Source organism: Pleurodeles waltl, chromosome 4_2 (assembly GCF_031143425.1).
Source record: "Pleurodeles waltl isolate 20211129_DDA chromosome 4_2, aPleWal1.hap1.20221129, whole genome shotgun sequence".
Classification (NCBI taxonomy): Eukaryota; Metazoa; Chordata; class Amphibia; order Caudata; family Salamandridae; genus Pleurodeles; species Pleurodeles waltl.
In genome coordinates, this window is record NC_090443.1 from 485,647,558 (window position 1) to 485,669,761 (window position 22,204).

Here is a 22,204-nt window from a genome sequence, read left to right on the forward strand (position 1 = left end):
TTCACTGGATTTCTTTCGTAGGAATAGTTTGCAATTCCACATGTTAGTGATAACGTAGTCATCCCGGGATTCGGGTAACAGTATTTTAACCTCCTGGAAACCAAAGACCATAATAAAATTGTCACTCCCAAAAGCAGGTTTTCTCTGTTTGCATACAACTGCCAGTCAGAGAGGCACTGGTGGGGTCATAATTACAAAAGCAGCATGTTACAAAGTAGCATTCACACAGAAGTTGGTGGGAGATGAAACAGGATCTCTTATTTTATTTAGTACTCCGTGAAACAAGATAACATCAAAGAAACATCCCAGCCTCCGCCCGCACTCCTCAGTTGCCGCTCGTATCGCTCTCACTCTCACAACTCCCCACGTTCAAATGATAACATTCTAAAACTCTTATGACCTAGTGACATTCTGAATTACTTCTGACTTACACAATATAACACCTCTCCCTCCCCTCCAAATACAAAGAAATTGTTTAGATCATTAAATATACAGGGGCATATTTATACTCCGTTTGCGCCGATTGTGTGTCAAAAAATTTGACGCACAATCAGCGCAAACGTTGCCCCATATTTAAACTCTGACGCCCGAGCCCGCGGATGACAAAATTCCGCCGTGTGCGTCATTTATTTGGATGCGGCAACCCGTCCTGCGTTAATGATATGCAGGGTAGGCGTTCCCGTCCAAAAAAGGACGCAAACGGCCGTGCGTCGTATTTATGCTTCTGGGCAAAAATGACTCTCGGCCGGGAGGCGGAGCAAAAAAATGACGCACAGCCCGATTTGCATCAAAATTTAACGCCTGGGTCAGGGCAGGCGTTAAAATGGGGCAAACATACCTGTATTTAATCAGAACACACAGAACAAACAGCAGAGCAGCAGAGCAGCAACAGGGAGACATGGAGGTGATTTTTATCCAGCGCAGAAGGCAGGAGAGGATATTCCGCCCAAGAACAACCCTGCATGGCCTCAGGGAACACAACATCATACAGAGGTACCGGTTGAACTGGCAGGCCATTCAGCAGCTGCTGCGCAACATTGAACCGCAGTTGGCCCCCACTTTAGTGACACCCCGCACCATCCCAACAGAAACAAAGCTGCTTGCCGTACTTCACCTGCTGGCAAGTGGCTCATTTCAAACAACTGGTGCCCTGGTTGGCGGAATATCACAACCATAATTCTCCACATTTCTGCCAAAAGTACTGGATGCCATCATTTGCCTGACACCCCTCCACATCTGCTTCCCTAACACACTGCAGAAGCAGCAGGAAACAAAACAGGGGTTCTACCTCATCAGTGGCTTCCCACACGTCCTTGGTGCAATCGACTGCACACACGTACGCCTTGTGCCACCTGCTGCAACAGAACACCTCTACCGCAACAGGAAGCACACACATTCAATCAACGTGCAGGCCATAGTCGATCACCAGGGATTGATCAGCAACATCGTGGCTAAATATCCTGGGAGTGTACAAGACTCATTCATCTTCCGTCACTGCACCATCAACCAACACTTCCAGGATGTACGGTATGGCAATGGACTGCTTGTTGGTAAGTACAGAAACCTACTTATATACACACTGCACAGCAACCCTCTAGGACACACAACACATACACCACAACAGCAACATCTAGACAGGAACACACTGAGGTCCTTACATCACTAGCCATGTTTCTTAAGTCACCATTGAACCTGTCACACATTGGAATTTACTGTACAGCCTAATGTGAAGACATTAATGAGTGTGGTTGCCTAAATGTCACCTTGCAAATTGTAAGTGTCACAATGACCTTTACATTAATACATTGCATAAGTGTCAAGGTATGGGATGTACAGGGTACTTTCATATGAACGTGTTAACAACACTTCCAAATTTAAATGTGCCTGGAACTATCATCTCACCCTCAGTGAAGACACACGGACACCTGTATCACAAGTCACAATGCTAGGGAGGGCACACTGTACTGCAAATCCCAAAACATACTGCTGACAAACGGTTAGCAGACAAACACTTGCTCAGCCAAGGAAACAACACAATGCAGATGGTATAACCTACAAGTATAGGATGTCACATTAGTACACAAAAGAGTCACAGACAACACAAGACAACTACTGCCATTAAAGGTCTTTTTAATAGTGCCAGCTACATCTACATGATCCCATTCTGTGTTTTCCTTTCAGCTGATCAGGGGTATGGCATCCAGCCATGGCTAATGACACCATTTGGGAACCCGAGTACTGCTGCAGAGCGGGCATACAACGACGCCCATAAGAGGACACGCAGCATTGTCGAGCGGACCTTTGGGATCCTCAAGTCAAGGTTCCGCTGCCTTGACATCACTGGCAGTAGCCTACTATATTCCCCCGAGATGGTCTGTAGGATCATACTCACATGTGCAATATTGCACAACATTTGTGTAAAAAGGAACATTCCCCTCCTCGAACCAGACCCATACATGCCCGAAGACGACGAAGAGGAGGATGCTGGCCTGCAACAGGAGGGGGAACAACCAAACACAGCTGCTGGAGTGCGAAGGCGCCAACACATTGTAAATAATTTATTTTCATAATTATCACCATCACCACTTAATGCACTATTGTAAATAAACACTGATAACAAACACCATATCATGGTTTGGCCTATTCATTTCTGCCCACCTTCAGCTTGAAATATCTGAAGAAGAATGTTGTCTCATTGAGCAATAATGATATAACAATCATGACACAAAAAAATACACCACAAATGTAATGGCCACCATACAATGGTCAAATACACACACAATGTAAATGACAGACATCCTGTACAGTTCACCTTTGAAGGGCAATAGCTGAGGACCACACATATGACTCACATACATGTAGTAAACATGGATCATCGCAGCAGATGGCACACAACTAAACCATCGTCACTCAACTAGGGGAAAACAGGCCTCATACATCAGGCAGTTCACATGCTAAAGCTTCAGGAACAGGAATGTAGTACTAAACTCTTGCCAACAGTAATTCCAACTACTTACTATCATTGCAATTACTATCTGTCACTAGAGTTACACATAAGCAGAACATACACAGCACGAGTGCTACACCTATGACAAGCATCCAGCACATCACATCCCATCTACATGTCAGCCCTTTTCTAAAAACATTACACACACTTGCAGCTGCTCACACCCCACCTGTGTGAAGAGGTCCCTGGAATGCCGATTTGTGTACACTGAGATTCCCTCATCTACACACACACACTCACAAGAGTCATCCAGTGTGCCACACCCTTTCCTATGCCTACCATTGTCATAGTACCATCTCACTGCATGAAACGCAGCTCCTATAATACACTGGCCTTGAGTTTATAAGCCCTGGTATAACCTGTAGATTGATTCTTCTGTGAAAGGTACTGTAGGCTATTTATCAGCAAATCCCATCTGACAGGACTAGTGAGACACAGATGGAGGCCACACCAGTGATCCCCTCCATGCACACCACCCAAATGAACATGCCCCGTTCCTGCTGATGCCTCCTACTGCATACATGTTGGAATTTGAGCTATTACATCATTAAGCTTTGACACTAATGTTGCCGTAGAAAACTTTATCAGGGTTCATGTGTCACCTTCAAAACAACACAGGACATACACAGTGTGACATCTCAACTGTCTACTGCTCCCTCTGACCAGTCCTAGTTAGAACACTTGATCATGTAATTACTGAAAGAACTTGCTCCTGATTGACCCAGCATCCTGTCAGCCTGACTGGCACCTGTCCGTTGGTCACTCTACAGATACCTGGGGTCCACCTATGGACCACACGTGCTGTCCAAAACCTCTTGTACCTCAGACACTCATTTGTCATTAGCCTCATCAATGTATACTCAAATACATAGTATTGCATCATCTGACTGTTATTTGCATCCGATTTGTGACAGTGCCCTTGAATAGCCAAATCTTGGCCCATCCGTTGTCTGGCCCTCATTAATGCCTAAACTACAAAGTGTGACAGTGGACCAGGACCATAGTGTATGATGGTGTAAATGGCCTCCATCAAAACCAGCAATCTCAGATAATGTCCATGAAAAGTCAACACATATGAGGACCCAGACTGTTCAAACGCTGAATAACATTGTTCAAATGATAAAGATGAGTCGTGTGTGTTGAATATCAGCCATTTACTTCTGCACAGAGGCTATGATGTTTCCTGATACATTACCATCCACAGAGGCCAACTGGAGTACAAATGTTGCAATGACACATGCCGGATCCAGACACCTGAGACATTCTCTCACTCAGCACACCAAGGTTGCCCAGTTGAAAGTCTCATTACACGTTTTCAGTGACAGGGTGGGACCATCCATGTGTAGGTGACCATGTCCTCAATGGCTTCTCTCAAATTTTACTACAAACAATACCCAATAGAAACAAGATTAGCTGCCACTAACTCATGAGGAGACCTGGAAGTTACACTGACAACATACACCCTGACAGTTGATACTGGATCAATATTGGACCACACACATGTACATGTACCATCCAATCAACAAATTATTTGCAAGCAGCCGATCACAGTAGTGTCCCAGTTGTAACCTAGCAGGAAGAATGAAACATGCCACTAAACCAGGTAATGCATAAAGGGCCACATACATCAACAACCTATTTGCTATCATGACATGAGGAACGTTGAGATTTTGCAAAAAATATCGATGCAAAATGGTATGTCAGATTTCTCCAAAGAATCAATAGGGCAAATGTAAAATGGGCAAATGGGATTACAGAATGGCAAACAGTGAATCATACCCTATTTGCTTCCATGAGCCTGCTGCTGAAGGTTTAGCATTACTGAATTTGGGAAACCCTTGGATAAATTTGCAAGTCTGGAAGAGCAAACCCTAGGGTGCTGGGGGCCTAAGTCCACCTCTACTGCCCCCCAAATAGACATTATTTATGCACATTGCACATGTGAAGCACACACATGCATAAGGCGCATGTGTGCCCTACATGTCAAAAGTAAAACATATTTAAGATACATTAACTCGTAATTAGGACATGGTTACCCCCTTAAAAAGTGTAGGCGACAATTGCACTAACTATTTGGCCTTTATATAATTTTGATTACCGTGATAAATGTGGACACATTTTTGCTAAGGAATACATCCTGGTATCCCATTCATATTTTGAAAATAGCCATCAGCAATTACCCACATATGTGTACAATTATGAGTAATATCCATTCTGACCAATCATTACTATTGCACTGTGAATACCTTCTATACATCCTATAAGGGACATTTGCCATAGCTAACCCCAAATGTGTATCACTTAGCACCGTTTGGTCATGACAAAATTAATTTCACAATTTGACAAATGAAAGACATATTTCTCATAATGCGTAATATTTCCACGCATACAGCTTGTGCGTCATAATTTTTGACGCACAGGAGTGTAGATAATGCGGAGTCAAAAAATTATTTCTAAAATAGATATAATATCCTGCATAACATGGCCTCCATTTTTTCCATAATGCGTCATATTTCCACGCATACAGCTTGTGCGTCATAATTTTTGACGCACAGGAGTGCAGATAATGCGGAGTCAAAAAATTATTTCTAAAATAGATATCATAATATCCTGCATAACATGGCCTCCATTTTTTTCCATAATGCGTCATGTTTCCACGCATACAGCTTGTGTGTTATAATTTTTGATGCACAGGAGTGCAGATAATGCAGAGTCAAAAATATTTTTCATATTTAGATATCATATTTTCCAGCGGCTTAATTTTCAACTCTAGAACTGTAAAATAAGCCTCAAACAAATATAATAGACCAATGAAGAATTTTTTTTTGACTCTGCATTATGTGCACTCCTATGCGTCAAAAAATATGACGCACAAGCTGTATGTGTGAAAAAATTACGCATAGCGGAAAAAAACCGGCGGCCATTTTATGCATGATGTGATGTAATAGGATATCCTGTTTACAGAATCTGTACAGTGGGTGTACTTTCACTTTCACTTTGCAGTCTCAGATTATTCTAGACTGTGTGGCTGTGTGGAATGTGTTGTCCTGTGTATTAGTGCTTTTGTGTCCAGTGTACCATCTCAATTGTGCTTTTGTCATCATTGTCTTGTTGTTGAATACTGTCTGAGTCTGTGTTGTATTATTTTGTCAAGTCCAGTGTTTTATTTATTGTCTGTGGGAGTCTGTTGTGGGTACTGTAATATAGGGGTTAGTTGGGCTCTTCTTCTTAAGTTTTCTTTGTATTTCACCACACTACCTTTCCCCATTTCCCCCTTTTCCTTTTTCTACAACTTTTTCCCCTTTGTCAGTGCTGACATGTCTGGTAGGCCACGGCTTTCCAGGATGGGTGAGGAGGAATTGGGGGGATTTATATGGCTTGTTTGCCATTTCCTCCCATTCATGCTGGAGGCTGGGGGTAGGGTGATACAGGGGTATCACACGGAGGACCATAAAGTCCGGTGGGGGAAGGTGCGCCATCACTTGGTCGGTGTATATGGTAGCCTAAGGAATGAACATCAACTGAAGCACCGCTGGGCTGATCTGATATCCAGGGAGCAAGATCTGCTGGACCACCTGGGAATCAGGATTGGTGGCCATGTTGGTGAGTACAGATCAATTACATGTGCACAATTTAAAGCTGTGTGGCGACATGTGATGATTGTTACCCAATCTGCCAGATAAGTGGCTGACTGTGTGTAATGCTAGGGAAACCTACTGGGTAATGGATGCACAATGTGAAGGAAGACAAATGCTAGCAGTCAGGTAGCTCATGATTTCTACACATACTGGTTGCCTGTAGCAGTATGTAATGTAGTGCTGCCTTTGTGTCAGACAAGCAACACATTAATGACTCAATTAGGACTGTACAGGTCACAATAGCCAGTGTAAAATGGATGTTGAAACATCATACCTACATATGTAGGTGCCATAGCTAGACTGACATTTGTAAACCCTACATGATGCTATAAATGAGTGCTGCCTTCACGTCAATTGAAGTTAGCAATGTTGTCCACACATATGTCACATGTGTGTCTGGTTGGTGTGTATGGAAAATGACCACATATGCTGTTTGAGTTTGAGAGGTCATGCAGTCCTCAAGTAACCAGCTTTTGGATGTCTCTCTTGGATGCACATGATGAGATGAATGCACCCCTATATTGTTGGGGCATACTAATGGAGGTGCATCTTTGCCACCACATGACTTTCCAGGCCACTGCATGTGTGTAGTAGGGTGTGTAACTGTAGCAGGAGACTCATCCAATGTAAATGTTGCTCATGAATAATTCCATGCAGTATGAGCATGTGTGAAAGTGTTTCATTACTCATGTCATATTCTCACATTGTCTTTGTAATTGCAATTGTTTGTCAGTGCACGGATTCTGAGTATATTCTTCCTTCCATGCTTTACAGGTGGACCTGCACCGTACACAGTGGGAGAGGTGGCTCATTTTGAGGACCCCGACACCTACAGTGAGTGTTGCATGTGTGCTATTTTTAATGTTTGCTGGTGATGCATGATGGACTACTGTGTGTTCAACAGAATTCAAGGTTTGATGCGCTGCCCATTCATTGGTATTGTTCCATTAGTGGGATTTCAGTTATCACTTCATTTTGAGTTGACCTATGCTTATCCAGTTCTCAGATTTTAGGTATGTAGGCCATTCCAGTAGGGCCCGCTATGGGGAATGGGGTGAGTCATGTGGAACACACTGGTTAATGTAAGAGTTGCTCTGGGACTTGTCTCGGACTGAGTCTGCATTTCAGACTGACATTCTCCCAGATAGCTTCTGCAAAAGGCTTGTCTGAAATCTGCTGCTTCCCTAGATAACGATGGACTGAGTACACTGTAGGTTGGATCTTCCGGGGGCATGTACTTCCACAAGTTGTCCTAGAAGTGTGTGGCACTAGAGTGCAATGGCCTAGGTGTACATTCTACTCATGATCATGGGTGTTCTTGCTCCTCTGTGTCTGTAAAAAAATATGCCTCACTGGTAGTATGTGATGTTGGCCTAAGTCAGTACATTTTGACATGTGTGGACCTTGGATAGGACAAGATTTAGCTGACTCCAATTTGTTGCTAGCCCTTCACTGGTGTTGTGTGTGTGGAGGCAAAAACTTGTTGAGCTTTCTATACACTCCTGGGTGTGCATTGATTATGGGATTGTTGGATGTTCTTCCCCCGCCCCCCCCCCCCCCTCAAAGACTGCCATGTGTTTGGGAATAGGGTACCTAGGACTGTAGCAACCAGTATGTTACACATACTTGTGACCATTTGAAACATTGTTTTGAACCTAGTGTACACACTCGGTTATGGCACATGAGTTATATACTAGCAAATCCAATTACAAATCGCAGATATTGAGGGTTGTGATTGTTATCACATACACTGACATATGTAGTCAAGGCAAGGTGCAGCCATAATGTCAGCTGCATTACTAATTATTTTGATGAGAAGTTTAGGCTGATGTCACCCATCATGTATAGACATGTATATGGTAGGTGTGAAATGCCCTTTGTATGCAGGCTTCCCATGTACTTCCTCTGAGACTTTCAATGATCTATGTGGTGATATGAGCTGTTACAACTACAGTAAAAGTAATTTCCAATTGACCCATTGTGCTATTCCACCCAATGCATTTCCTATGGTAAATAGTTGCCCTTTCTCTTCACAGCTGCAAACATGAGTGCCGCGCAGAGGCATGATTTTGAAAGGCGGGCCATGAGATACCGGCACATCCTGCAGGTGCAGTCGGGGTTCCGACGGATGGCCCGAAAATACCAGGCGGATCAGGCCTCCGGAGCATGGTGGGCCTCACCACAGGGTGGCCCAACGTTGCCCACTACAGCCACAACCACCAGTTCTCCCCAAGTGGCCCCAGCAACGGCGGGGACAGTTGTCCCTGCCTCTGCAGCAAGACCTGCACCCAGCAATATCAGAGCTGCAGGACAGTCCAGTGGGCTACAAACAACTCCCACACAGAGCACCTCTGCCAGCACACAGACAGGAGCAGCACCTCCAATTGACCCTGCAGCATTCCAGGCTTTAGACCGCAAAATGGACAAGTTCATTCGGAAGATGGACAAGCTGAGCCAGGATGTGGCGTACATAAAGAAGCGGGTCAGGTCCATCAGGCGGACCCTACGGAGGGCCAACCTCTAGGACTTATATGGTCTATTTTAATTTATCCCTCCACTCTCTCCTCTTTCCTTTTTATCATGATAGGTGGGTTTTGGGGATTAGTGTTAGGTTAGTATAGGTTCTTAGCTTAGTTAGTGTTAGGGAGGAGGGTGGGGGGTCCTTATTCTTTCTATTTTTCATTTTTGAGTGTGTGGGTGGGTGGGGGTCAATGTTGGGATTCCTGTCTGTTTAGAAAAAAAACAAAAAAAACAATGTATGAAACAAAAACAAAAAAATATATGATTGTTTAGGATAGTATAGTATGTGTGTAGGTTAGTATGTGTTGTCCTGCATGTGTCCTGTCTCATAATGGTGGGTGGGGGTTGATGTTTAGATCGATTCGTTATATGTGTAGAGTAAGTTTAGCTTAGGTTAGTTAGGGACAGTTGTGGGTTAGGAGTAGTCAGATTAGAATAGTGTAGGTATGACTTTTCCCTTAGTTGCCTCTGGTGTGAATACTTATGAATAAATATATAGTTAACCCTTTGCATTATGTGTTAACTGCTACTTGATCAGGGCCTTGACATCAGTGTAGGTGATTGTTGTTCTATGGCATTTGTGTCCTATGCTACACACCGAAGAAAAAAGAGGTTTCAAATGGCAGCTACCCCTGTGCTAACTTGGTAAGTATCCACCATTTGATAGAACCACCATTTGTAGTTTACATGGATCACAAAGGATTTGTGTTGATGAGTATGTTTTCTACATCACAAAGTGTGCTTCCAGACTTGGTATTGTGGGTAATTTATTAGGTCGGACTGCAGTGTGATGTTCAGGGACATGTTTGTAGATGAGGTGGTGTTGACACTCTTGTCTTCTTGTCTTCATTACTGACATAGATTATGTGTGCAAAAATTCAGCATGACTTCCCTTCATGGAAGTATACTCAGAAAGGGTGATTGATGCTGTGTTTAGTTGTGTTGGCTTAGATTAGACTGCATAATTTAATGTTTTAGTATTGCATGGTGCCCACATTTATCAGCCACCATTAGTTGACTTTGATTGCTATTGATGGAGCATTATTCTGTCCAACACAGCATGATTGTGTGTGGTTTGTCCCTTCATCAGTTATTCTCATCAGGATGGTCAGGCTATGATGCAATCCTGGCCACTGCACAGATGTATCAGACTACATGATGTCAGGACAGTTGTATTGACAAGCTACATGGTTGTCACACAGGCACATTTGTGTTATCTACTGCACAGTTGATGTGTCAAATTACACACAGACATATTAGGTGTGCAAGTGCTATTTATTGATAGGTGCTGTAGTGCAAAATGTACATTGTCCATGTTTGCTGAGTCCGTTCTAGTGCATTCTTACATGGTGATCCTAAAGAAGGAGTGTGGATGATGCTCCTGACATGCTGGGGTGATGTTACAGACAGTGCAGAGGGACAGGATTTGCCGATTAGTAGGAGAGAGACATTCACTGGCAATGCTGACAAGTCATACAGTGGTTAGCAGAACAGTCATTGAGTATAGTTGTAGTGAGACTGGCATTTGACAAAACTTAGGACCTTGGTCAAAGTAGGCCATGGTGCAGGGACTAGTGCTTCCGGTTACTCTTCCGTGTGAATGTGATCTGTTCCATGTCTTCTTCTTCTGATGTGTGTGTTGCCTGCTTTGTCCTTGTTGTTGTTGGTTGTGAAGGGGCAACACACACCTCAGTGTTAGAAGACGTGGAGTCAGACATCCCGGTCGCTGCTTCCTGTGAAGGTCTTAAGGGCAGTACTGCAGCAAGGAGGGCCTGCTGGTTTTTGAGAATAGCAGCTATATCATGATGGTAGGCAGCCAGGTCGGCCCTGAGGGAGTCATGATTGCATTTGTGCATGCAGTGGAAAGTTTGGGGTGCGAGGTGTTGTGGCAACTCCCTTACTGCAGTGGTGAATTCCTTTATAGTTTCTTGTAGTCCTTGCAGTATGGATGTAAGTGCTTGCATAGCTGCTGCCTGATCTGAAGATGACATCATGCACGAGCGCACCCCCTCAAGGCTGGCTGCCATATTTTGCATCCCCACCGCACCTCCTTGGCCAGCTCCCGCTGTACTCCAACTACAGTTCTTTCAAAGCTGGTGCCAGTGTCGTCAGAGTCCTCAGCTGTGTAGGAGCTGGCAGGTCTTGCAATTGGGGTGGTGGGTGGTTCTTCTGTGATGGCTGCTTGTTCTGTGCTCCTCCTTGTGACTGAAGGTGGGGTCTGGAGGGTTTCAAGGACCTTTTGGATGGTCTCCTGGGGAATGTTTATGGGCTCGTCATCCATGTCATCAGGGAAATCTGGTACAGGCATATCGGCAGGAGAGCCACGTTCCTCTGCAATGAAACAGGGTACAATTAGTGTGTCTGTGTTGTGACAATTTTGACGTAACATGCCAGCCTTTTGATGACTTTACTTTGTGATCTTGTTTGGTATTGGTATCTGCTGTCCTTCATATGGGCATTGTTATAGGCCTATGGCCCACCTGTGTGTCACATGTATGATACTGAGTTATCAGACTTGTCTGCCTAATCGCCTCTAGGTGTTGCTTTGTACCAAATAGGGAATAGCCATCTTTTTGTCCTACTCGACCCTCCGTGTATATCTATTCTTATGGTGAGACCTTTCACTGGCTGTGGGTGTTCTGATTGCCCTGACAGCACACTTGCCTCTCAGGACCTGCCCCAATCCCTGATTGTTCACATTGACTTAATTGTAATTGACATGTGGCCTATCCTATGCATGGCAATGTTATGATGTGATATGGATGTAGACATTGTTAATGTGTCCTGCTGATGTTGGGTAATGTGTGTTTAATTGGATTGCCCTGTTTATCGTATCAATGTCCTATTTGGTCCTCTGACTGTGCAGGTGTATTTCAGTGACCAGTTGCATGTGTCCCCTCCTCAATGCTGTTGTCTGAGCAGTATGACATTTGTGATGTTGCCTTGTTAGCCAGGCACGGGAAGGACCCTGACATATGCAGCATGTGTGTGTCCTTAGTGCTGTTTAGCTCCCACGGTTGATGACATTGGCTGATGTTTGCGGCAACTATGGGAATTCACATTAGACAGGACTGGAGCCTTTGTCTTGTTTCAGGGGATTGTTGAAGTTGTCATCCTCAACCCACTACTTTAGGTGTGTATGATCCATGGGGACGTTACTGCCATTGGCTACTTGACCAGCACACACAGGGGAGGTGGTAGTGGCAACTGTTGTCACTATTACATTCCAGTTGTCAGTATGGCTAGAGTTTGTTAATTGGGCTCTAGTTAATGTAGGGGGTATAGTGGCTGAGGTGTGACGGGATGTCATTTTGATGTTGTGCCCTTCCCTCCTGGCATGGCTTTCCCTTTGCTCCATCGTTGGCATGGCAGCATGCCCCCATGGGACTGTTGTTGGTGTAGTGTAATGGTGTGCCCCAACTTCTGTCTGTGCAGGCCATGCCCCCATACCATCCCCCTTTACTCATGCCACTCCATGTATATGATGACTTCTATGCATTTTGCGGTCAGCATTCCCCCCGTTGTAGTCGACATTAGTGCATTTTAATTCCCCATGCGACTTACCCTGCATGTGCGTTGTCTCGTGGTAGTCTGCGCTGTCCTGTCCTTGAATCCCTGTGACGATCTCCTCAGGGATGACGGCTGCGACCATCTCCTCCATGTGGTCCAGGGCCTTCTGGTGTGCTGGACTCCCCCCTCCAGTCTGCAGTGCTGCCTTCCTGTTCCTGGCCATTTTTTCCTTTGTCCTACGTTTGCAGTCATGCCAGCGTTTCTTACACTCGGTGACTGTCCTGCGTACTTCAGCCACACTGTTGATCTTGTCAACAATTTGTTGCCATATGGCCTCTCTTCTACTGATTGGCAACTTAGAGGTGATGAACAGTTGGTGCTGGTGTTCCGTCACCTCTTTAACCAGGATTTCCTGCTCCTCTGCACTGAAGCGACACTTTATTTTTTTTCTATATATGTCCTGGTTCCTGTATGGATCATCCTGGCTGGTTCCTGGTCTGCTGTCATCTTCGTGGGGTCTGTAGTGGCATCTGGGATCCATTTTGGCTCTCCTCTGCTGAAAGGGCAGTGTTCGCGGGTATTTTTGACGCTGTTGCGTAAAAAAAATGGCGCTTTCCGGGTTGCGCTGTCGTAAATCGACCCACAGTCATTTACGTCGCGTTAACGTCGTTTTCCTTTACGACTTGACGCCACGATGTGCGTAAAAAAAAATGACTCCCACCTGTTGATTGCGCCGCCGTGCGTCAAAGTATAAATTTGACGCCCACACGGCGCATCCAAATGACGTTAGCCGGCGGTCAAATTTTTGACGCAAAACTGCGGCAGCGCAGCTTTGCGTCAAAAAGTATAAATATGGCCCACAATGTCAAAAACAAATTAAAAAAACAACGGAATGTAACAGGACATTAAAATGAAATATCACTCTAACTTATAGTCTTTAAGATGCGCAGGTATCTGGATCTTTCTGTTTGACCTCTTCAAATTGGGTTTTTCCACAGAATTCTTTTCATCTTCATGCAGGACCCTTGAAGATGTGCTTCTTGCAGAGCTACTACTTCTTTCAGTTTCACTATCTTTAACACCTTTTATCGTTTGAGCAAATTTGACAACTCTATTTAAATTCCAAACCCTGTTATCTTGAGTCTTAACAGCATTGTTAAAGAGTCTTATAACTTTTATAGGGGCTGAGAATTTTCTCTCACTTTTTCTTGTAAAGGGTTGTTTAATCATAACCCAGTCACCAACCTCAATGAGTGTTTTCATTACACAGTTTGTTCTACCAAAGTTCTACTTACTCTTTAGTAATTTTTCATGTTGTTTATTTTCTCAATCAACTTTTTTCACTTTTCTTCTTTTCCTGTCTAGCAGGTCATTAACCCATCTAGGTTCTAGGATGGTATTTCCACGTCTTCCACGGAAAAGAGAAAAAGGTGTCTGACCAGTAGAGGAGTGAGGGGTATGTCTATAAACATAAACTTTTCTCAGTACCTCCTGCTTCCAGTCCAGTTGGTTGTCTTTTGCAATGAATATAGGGGGTTATTCCAACTTTGGAGGAGGTGTTAATCTGTCCCAAAAGTGACGGAAAAGTGACGGATTTCCCATCAGCCGTATTACGAGTCCATTATATCCTATGGAACTCGTAATACGGCTGGTGGTATATCCGTCACTTTACCGTCACTTTTGGGACGGATTAACACTCCTCCAAAGTTGGAATAACCCCCATAGTCTCTTTTATGACCCTATTAAACCTTTCTACCATTCCATTGCATTCTGGATGATATAATGCACAAAGTTTATGTTTAATGCCACACCCACTCAAAAAGTCATTCATTTCTTTGGATATCAACTGCACTCCATTATCAGTGAGAATATTTGAGGGAATACCATCCTTGGTTATTAAATCCTTCAGAAATTCAATGACATTGCCCGTCTCAGTGTTCTTTGTGAACCATACTTCTGGCCATCTAGAGTACATATCGACCACTACGATTATGTAGTCACTAGAATTCTTGTTATGAATGGGTCCTACAATGTCTAGAGCAATGTCTGTCCACGGACCTTTTGGGCTTTCTCTAATTACCATCGGTTGTACCCTGGGCTTCATTGCTTTTTCACTTATCACACACTGTAGACACTCTTTCACTAAACACTCTACTTGGGTGTCCATACCAGGCCAACAGTATGAAGAGCGTAACCTTTCTTTGGTTTTAGAAATACCCATATGACTGCTATGGGCTTGGTTCATTAGTTGGTCTCTAAGACTAAATGGCGGTACTAACCTTGTACCTCTGAATAGAAGGTCTTAACACACCGCTAGTTCATCTTTAATATTCCAATAACTTTTACTTTCAAAACTTCCCTGATGTACACTTTCCCACCCTTTGTGTAATAACTCTATTATTTCAGTTAGTAACTTGTCAGAGAAGGATTCTTCATGCCATTTATTCTCAGAAATTATTTCAAAATAATAACACACATATTCTGAACTCTCCATGTTGGTGCCTACCGACTCATCATTTTGAAGATGAGAACTGGGTGTAACTAATCTAGACAAAACATCAGCAGGAATGTTATCAGCACCAGGGACATATTTTACAACAAAATCATATTCTTGCAACCCAACAAACCACTTAGTGATCCTCCCTGAGACGGAATCAATACCTTTAGAGCAGAAAACCTCATACAGAGGCTTGTGATCTGTCCTCACTACAAACGAACCACCCCACAAGAATTTCTTCAATTTCTTTATAGCCCAAAACACCGCTAGAGCTTCTCTTTCGATGACAGAATACTTAGCTTCTGCTCCTTTAAGGCTTCTGGATATGAAAGCAATAGTGTTTTCAGGAGCGCAGCCACCTTGTTGTAACACGGCTCCTAACCCTTTACTGCTCGCATCTGTTGTTAAGAATGACTGCGAATTAGGGTCAAATTCTTTCAAAGCAGGTGCACGAGATAGGGATAGCTTGATTTTATCAAATTCTTTCTCACATTCTTCACTCCATGTGAATTCTGTTCCTTTATTTAACAGACCTCTAATGTGATAGCAAGAACTCGCAAAACCTTTGATAAATTTACTATAGTATTCTGCCATGCCTAGAAATCTCAACAACTCTTCTTTGGACATGGGAGGAGCTAGACCCTGAATAGTATCAACCAGTTCTTTTTTTGGTATGTGACCATCTCCAGTTATGGTGTGACCCAAATAATCTATAGTATTGACAGCAAATTTACATTTTTCAGATATGATTGTTAAACCATGTTCTGATTTTTTTTTAGGTCATCTCTAATTCTTGTTTCATGTTGTGCGGAATCTTTACCATAAACAAGGATATCATCCTGATAAATGCATACCCCGTTTAGCCCTCTTAAAATGCGTTCCATCATTCTTTGGAACACAGAGGCAGCTGAAACTAACCCAAAAGGTAAACAGATAAATCTAAAAGTCCCAAAAGGGGTTATGAAGGCAGTTAAGCTTCTACTGGATTCATCTAACAGTACCTGGTGGTAGGCTGAGGTTAGATCGATAGTAGAAAATACTTTTGAACCCGATACTCTGGTTAGCAGCTCAGAGATGTTGGGGAGGGGAGGGGATACTTATCAACAACCACACGTTTGTTGAGCTTGCGAAGGTCAACACACAGTCTTATTTTTCCATTAGGTTTCTTGGCAATGACTATCGGAGCTAACCATTCCGTTCCTTCAACTTCTTCAATTACCCCCTGATCTATCAGTTTCTCCAATTCATCTTTGAGTTGATTTCTTACATCATACGGAACATTACGAACCTTACTACAGTAAGGAATCGAACCAGAAATTAACTTGATACGGTGTGAGTAACCTTTCATGCAACCAATTCTGTCAGAAAATACTTCTGCAAAATCCCGGCGGAGGGCATTCTGTTGTTTGATCTTTTAATACAATCTGAGGTACATTGTTCAGATCTAACATGACTCCTAAATCTTTCTGGTGCCACCAGCTAATTATGCTGTCTCCTTTTTTTGGGACATATATCTTCCCAGATGTGTAACACTGATTGTATTCAATTAGCCCATGGAAGTACCCATGTAAATCAATAGGTTCCCCACCATATGCACAAGGCCTAATATCTGGCTTCAATAGCTTGATGCACCCTCTGAGTTGCTCTTGGTGAAACTGGTTGGAGATAATAGTGATCTTAGCGCCAGAATCAAAGAGAAAGTTCGTTAACCTTCAATCATAATATAATCTAGGGGGCCATTAGGTGTGGAATCAGACACCTGTAGTACTATTTGACCAGATTGTGACACACACTCATCGTCGTTACACAATAGAGAAATGACCCTTTTTTTTTACAAAACAGGCAGACTCCATTTATAGCTGGACAACTGCTATAATTAGCAAAGTGGCCTTCCTTTCCACACCTGTAACATCTTCTTTTCTTTTTAGAGATTTGTGGAGTAGATTTTGTATTATTTCTAAAGTTTTGTGACTTATCATCTTTTACCATAGCTACTTCATTGTGACTATTCCTTTTTATAATATCAACGCACTTTATGGAATGTTCAATACGTTTAGCTAGCAAAATGACTTCTTCAAGGTGAGGATCATCTAAAAACCACAACTCATCCCGCACTTTATCAATGATACAGCCTTGCATAAATTGATCACGAATTCTTTCGTCTATAGATGCACCAAATTTGCAGGATGAAGCTAAGCGTCTTAAGTCAGTTAAATAATTTTCAATAGTTTCCCCATTTGCTTGCCGTCTTTGGCCAAAGTAATATCGTTTCAATATAGTACTGACTTTTGGTAAGTAATGTACGTCTAATTTTCTGATACAAATTTCATATTCGTTTAGGTTACGGCGCACCTGAAGGTTGAACAACTTGACTCCTGTAGAAATAGCGGCTGACACGCGGTGCGTGTTTTGAGACCTGAGAGAAGAGGCGCGCGAGGAATGTGACTCGTGCTGGATTAAAATGTACTTGACTTGCAGCTGATGCGTGGTGCGCGTAACGAGTTTGATTGTAAACAACTGACAAGGGGCGCATGCGCACGAAGAATGTGCGTGAGTTACTTTGTTGCTAGACAACAAGAGCGCCGGCTTGTCAAGAGTCAACTGCGCACAAGTTATTTTGTTGCTAGTCAACAGGAGCGCCGACTTGTCGAGAATCAAAGGTAAAATTAATTGAGGCCGAAAAGTCCGAAAAGGTTGTTAAAAGTAAATAAATGTCGCTAGATGAAATCAAGACTTATCTGGAGTTGGGATGTTCAAGCAGAAAATTCAAGATGAGGCGCGTAGATCAGTTTCCCTCGTCACCAGTGTTACAAAGTAGCATTCACACAGCAGTTGGTGGGAGATGAAACAGGATCTCTTCTTTTATTTAGTACTCCGTGAAACAAGATAACATCAAAGAAACATCCCAGCCTCCGCCTGCACTCCTCAGCTGCCGCTCGTATCACTCGCACTCTCACAACTCCCCACGTTCAAATGATAACATTCTAAAACTCTTATGACCTAGTGACATTTTGAATTACTTCTAACTTACACAATATAACACAGCATCCTTTTTAAATTTATGAAGGGTAGGTTAGTTTCTCTTACCCTCCAAGTCCATGTAAAAGAGATCAGATTTACACATTGCCGGGTCCTTTAAATCTTGTTGCCGTTATTGTGATGCAGGTTGGCATGTAGAAATATGAAGACACCAATAGGTTGTAAGAGGATTTATCGTAAATTAAATGGATACATACATGACCCCACCAGGAGTAGATGTAGTTAGAAGCTCAGTCCTGGTCTGTCTGGCTCAACTGCCCTTCATAACCCTAACATTCCATGTCATCATTGTAAACCTGACATGCAGAATACCACAAAAAACATTTGCTGTACTCTCTTTAACTCACAGACCCAAAGTGAAGCCAGTGAGGTTCAAGCATAGTGATCTCAGAGGCCTCTGGTTTGTAATTGCACGTCGAGTGGAAGGGAGTCCTTTTCAGATCTTTAATCAGACACAGTCTTTCTTCAGATGTTTCCAGCTTCTACTTGTCACCTTCTGTAAGGAAGTGCCTGTTTTTGTTGTATGGTCATCCCTACTGGGTTTTCGACTCTGACAGTGCACTTAGGCCTGCTAACCAAACCCCAGTGCAGCAGCTGCTTAACAGAAATTGAGCCCTCCCCTGCAAAGTACATGGAGGTGGCCCCACTCCAGTTTCAATCAGGAGCTCTCAGGTGCGGGTACAGTGCTGAGGGGACTCACTAGAAGTCAAGGCCCCCCTCATCGCAGAAGATGCAGAGGCATATCTTACTCTACTTCAGTGCAGTGCCCTAAACATGTTTTTGAATTGGTTTTCACCCATTTGGCATAAGCTAACTTACCTATAAGTGCCTAGAATATAGTGCCAAGGGTACCCAAGGCATGTAAGATAGAAGGTCACCCCAGGGATTGCAGTGCTGGTTCTGCCACCCTGAGTGTGGAATTGGTAAAAGGAGCCTCCTGGTCTGCCATTGCAGACTGGAAGTGCATTTTTGAACAGCTAGTCTAATTTTACCATTTAAAGCAATGACAAATCCAAGCCTCCCCCTGCAATATGTGTAATTCACCCGTATCACAGACATACCGAGCTAAGAAAGGGTGCAGCATATTTCACAGGCAAAACGTGTATTTTACATGTTTTTCACCATGGAAGGATATAATCACCCCATTGGAGAGTACAGGGCTACCCACTCACCCCTCAGCTGGGATAACGTCTGAACATTGTAACCAAAGTTGATTCTCCAAGATATCAAACAACTCGAAACATTACGCCCGACTTGATTTTTAAGTTGAAATTAATGTGACATTGAACAATTTTTACAAAGTTTCCACTTAGTTGTCTTTATTCTCCTGTGCCCTTAACGGTTGCACGAGTCAGTCCCCAAGACAGCTGTCTGCCCTCTCCCAGGAAAGAAGACAATAGAAGCCTGCACTCGAGAGAAGTGTTACCTCCCTCCTGCAGGAAGCCTCACAGGTGATGGCCAAAAAGGCCAAAGGAGAAACTGCCTTTGAATGGCAAATGAGTAACACTTGGCAGAGGGGTTGCTCCATTGACTTGGTAGTAAAGGATGTAAGGGGCTACCCAGTAACCTTAGGACCTGGGTAAGGTAAACTCTATATAGAACACAATTAGCCCTGAACGGGGAAGTAGAACACTAGACTTCCATAGTGAACGTTATACATCAACCCGCATATGGTAAGTTCAACTCTTAAACAAATTTGTTAACATCAACTGTTTCTTTTGACACAAATCCTCAAAGCAATTTAGTAAAAACCTTAGGTGGTCCAAAAATTGTCCAGTGACGCAGTGCAGGTGATTAGGTGAAAATGTGCATCAGTGCTGTACAACATATATACATGACTGGAAATACGTATAGATAAATCCAGCAACATCCAGATGAATGAATGTTGAAGTCTTTAGATCAGTCTAGGGTTATACTTTCCCTTTCAGGACGAATTGTGTTCCATTGTCTAGGTAGACAGGCTAGCACTAGGGACAAGGTAGGGGAAACCTGTTGTTCAATGAGTGGAAGTGTGTGTGTTGTTTTATAAAAGTGACACATTGTATTTTTCATTTTTGGAATTTGCAAGGAGCATGCAGCCCCCTTGGTAGCCACACATTTGGGTTGGGCTAGGGAGCTTTGTTACCAGGATAGGTGCTATGCCATGTTGAAAGTGGGAAGTATGATGCATCTTGGGATAGCCAGATGCCAAACTTTATTGGCTACCAACTGCATTTTACCCTGAGGGCATTTTTGAGCATAAATCGGGCACCTCTAGCACCCAGATCTTGACTAGAGTGAGAGAACTGAAGAAGGACTGCCCTGCTGCATTGAGGAACCGGCAAAGAGAGGCTGTACTAGCGTGGACTGCACATGCTGATCCTGGTGGCTAGCAAAGGAGAAGGGGCTCTGCCTGCTGTGTCCTGCTCGTAGTGAAGTAATTTCCAGAGCCCAGCCGAAGCAAGGGACTCCAAGGGTCAGTTGGCTGACCTCCTGTTTGCAGCACAGAGCCACAAAAGCTAAAGAAGCCTGCTGGGGCCCAGCGCTGCCAACTGCCGCCAAGCAGCACCAGATACCAAGACCTGATGCTATAAGTTGCAACCCAGTCTACTGGACTTGAGAGAGTCGGAGTGCATCTTGGTCACCCAGGAGATGAGTTATCGCCCAGGGAAGGATTTGGCTATGACCACGATACTGGGTGACCGGTACAGCAGTGGTGACTGGAATTCTGCCTGGACTGAGAGGATTTCGCGGTTCATCGACCCCGCAGCGAGGACTGCCTCAACCCCTCCGTGGATCGAGGTGTAGCTGCTGGAACACCCCTGTCAACCGGATCGCATCCACAGCATCCTTGAGCATCTTCAGCCTCCTATATCCCTTGCATCAGGACCACTTCCATTTAAACCTACAGCAAAGACTAAAAGTGCCTGGAACTGATTGAAGGCAGCTTCATGTACTGAAGGAACTATTTCTGAGGACCTTACTGGTTCTCCTAACTGGCTCCTTGTTGAAGTTGGTCCCCAAAGTAACTTTATGATACTCCAATACCACTAGCCAAGTGTCAAATGTGTTGCATTTACCAATTACTGGTTGAGTAAAAAGTGCATATGTACTGTTACTTCTGAACTCTATAGCTCTGTAACAGTCTGGTAGATATTTTTCATTGTGGTGTCTAACAATACATAAAGTAGTCAATTTTTGTAAATTGGTGTTGGATTTCTTAAGTGTTTGTTATTTCTTATTCAATTGTTTTGGTGCTGTTTACATGCTTTACGCTTGATCCTTTGTATAAGCCTTGCTGCACAGAGTCACAGCTACCCAGGTTTCAGCTAGAGGCTTTAACAAACAAAATTTAATAATCTTAAAGGGATTGGTAATACACAGTGAAGTTGCTCAACCACACCATTTAACATACCCTATTTCCCCACATCTAGTTTGACCCAAGGCATTTCTTGCTTTGAGATCACAGTCCTGTCTTCTAGTTCAGTGAGATTTCTGAAAACATTCTGGCAGAATCCAAGAGGGCAGTATTTAGATCTTGTGATTCTTGTGGGAAAAAGAGACTTTATGCTGATATTCCTCTTGATGACTGTATTTATTGTCGCTACCCCAGACACAAAATAAAGGAATGCCAGATCTTCTATACTTTTTCAACCAAAACTATGAAGGTTGTTTGCTTTGGTGGATACAGAGCAAGAAGTTCTACAAATTGGTGTCTTTATTTAAGGAGTCTTCCCCTGAGAGAAAGAACTAACTGAAAAGACCCCGGGAAGAAAATAAATTTGAGAGGGCAAAGTAAAGCATGAAGATGATGGTGATGAGGAATCACTCCGGGGTATGATTATCCTCCTCTGATAGAGACTTCTAGTCATAGATTCCTTACCTTTATATATCCCAGGACATCAGACTGGATCCAGAAGATTTTTAAGCAGTACCTCTGCTTGCCGGTAGGTTGCGTTGTTCAGCTCTGCATCATCTGCACTGAAAGTGATGTGTGGGGGTTCCTATATAAAT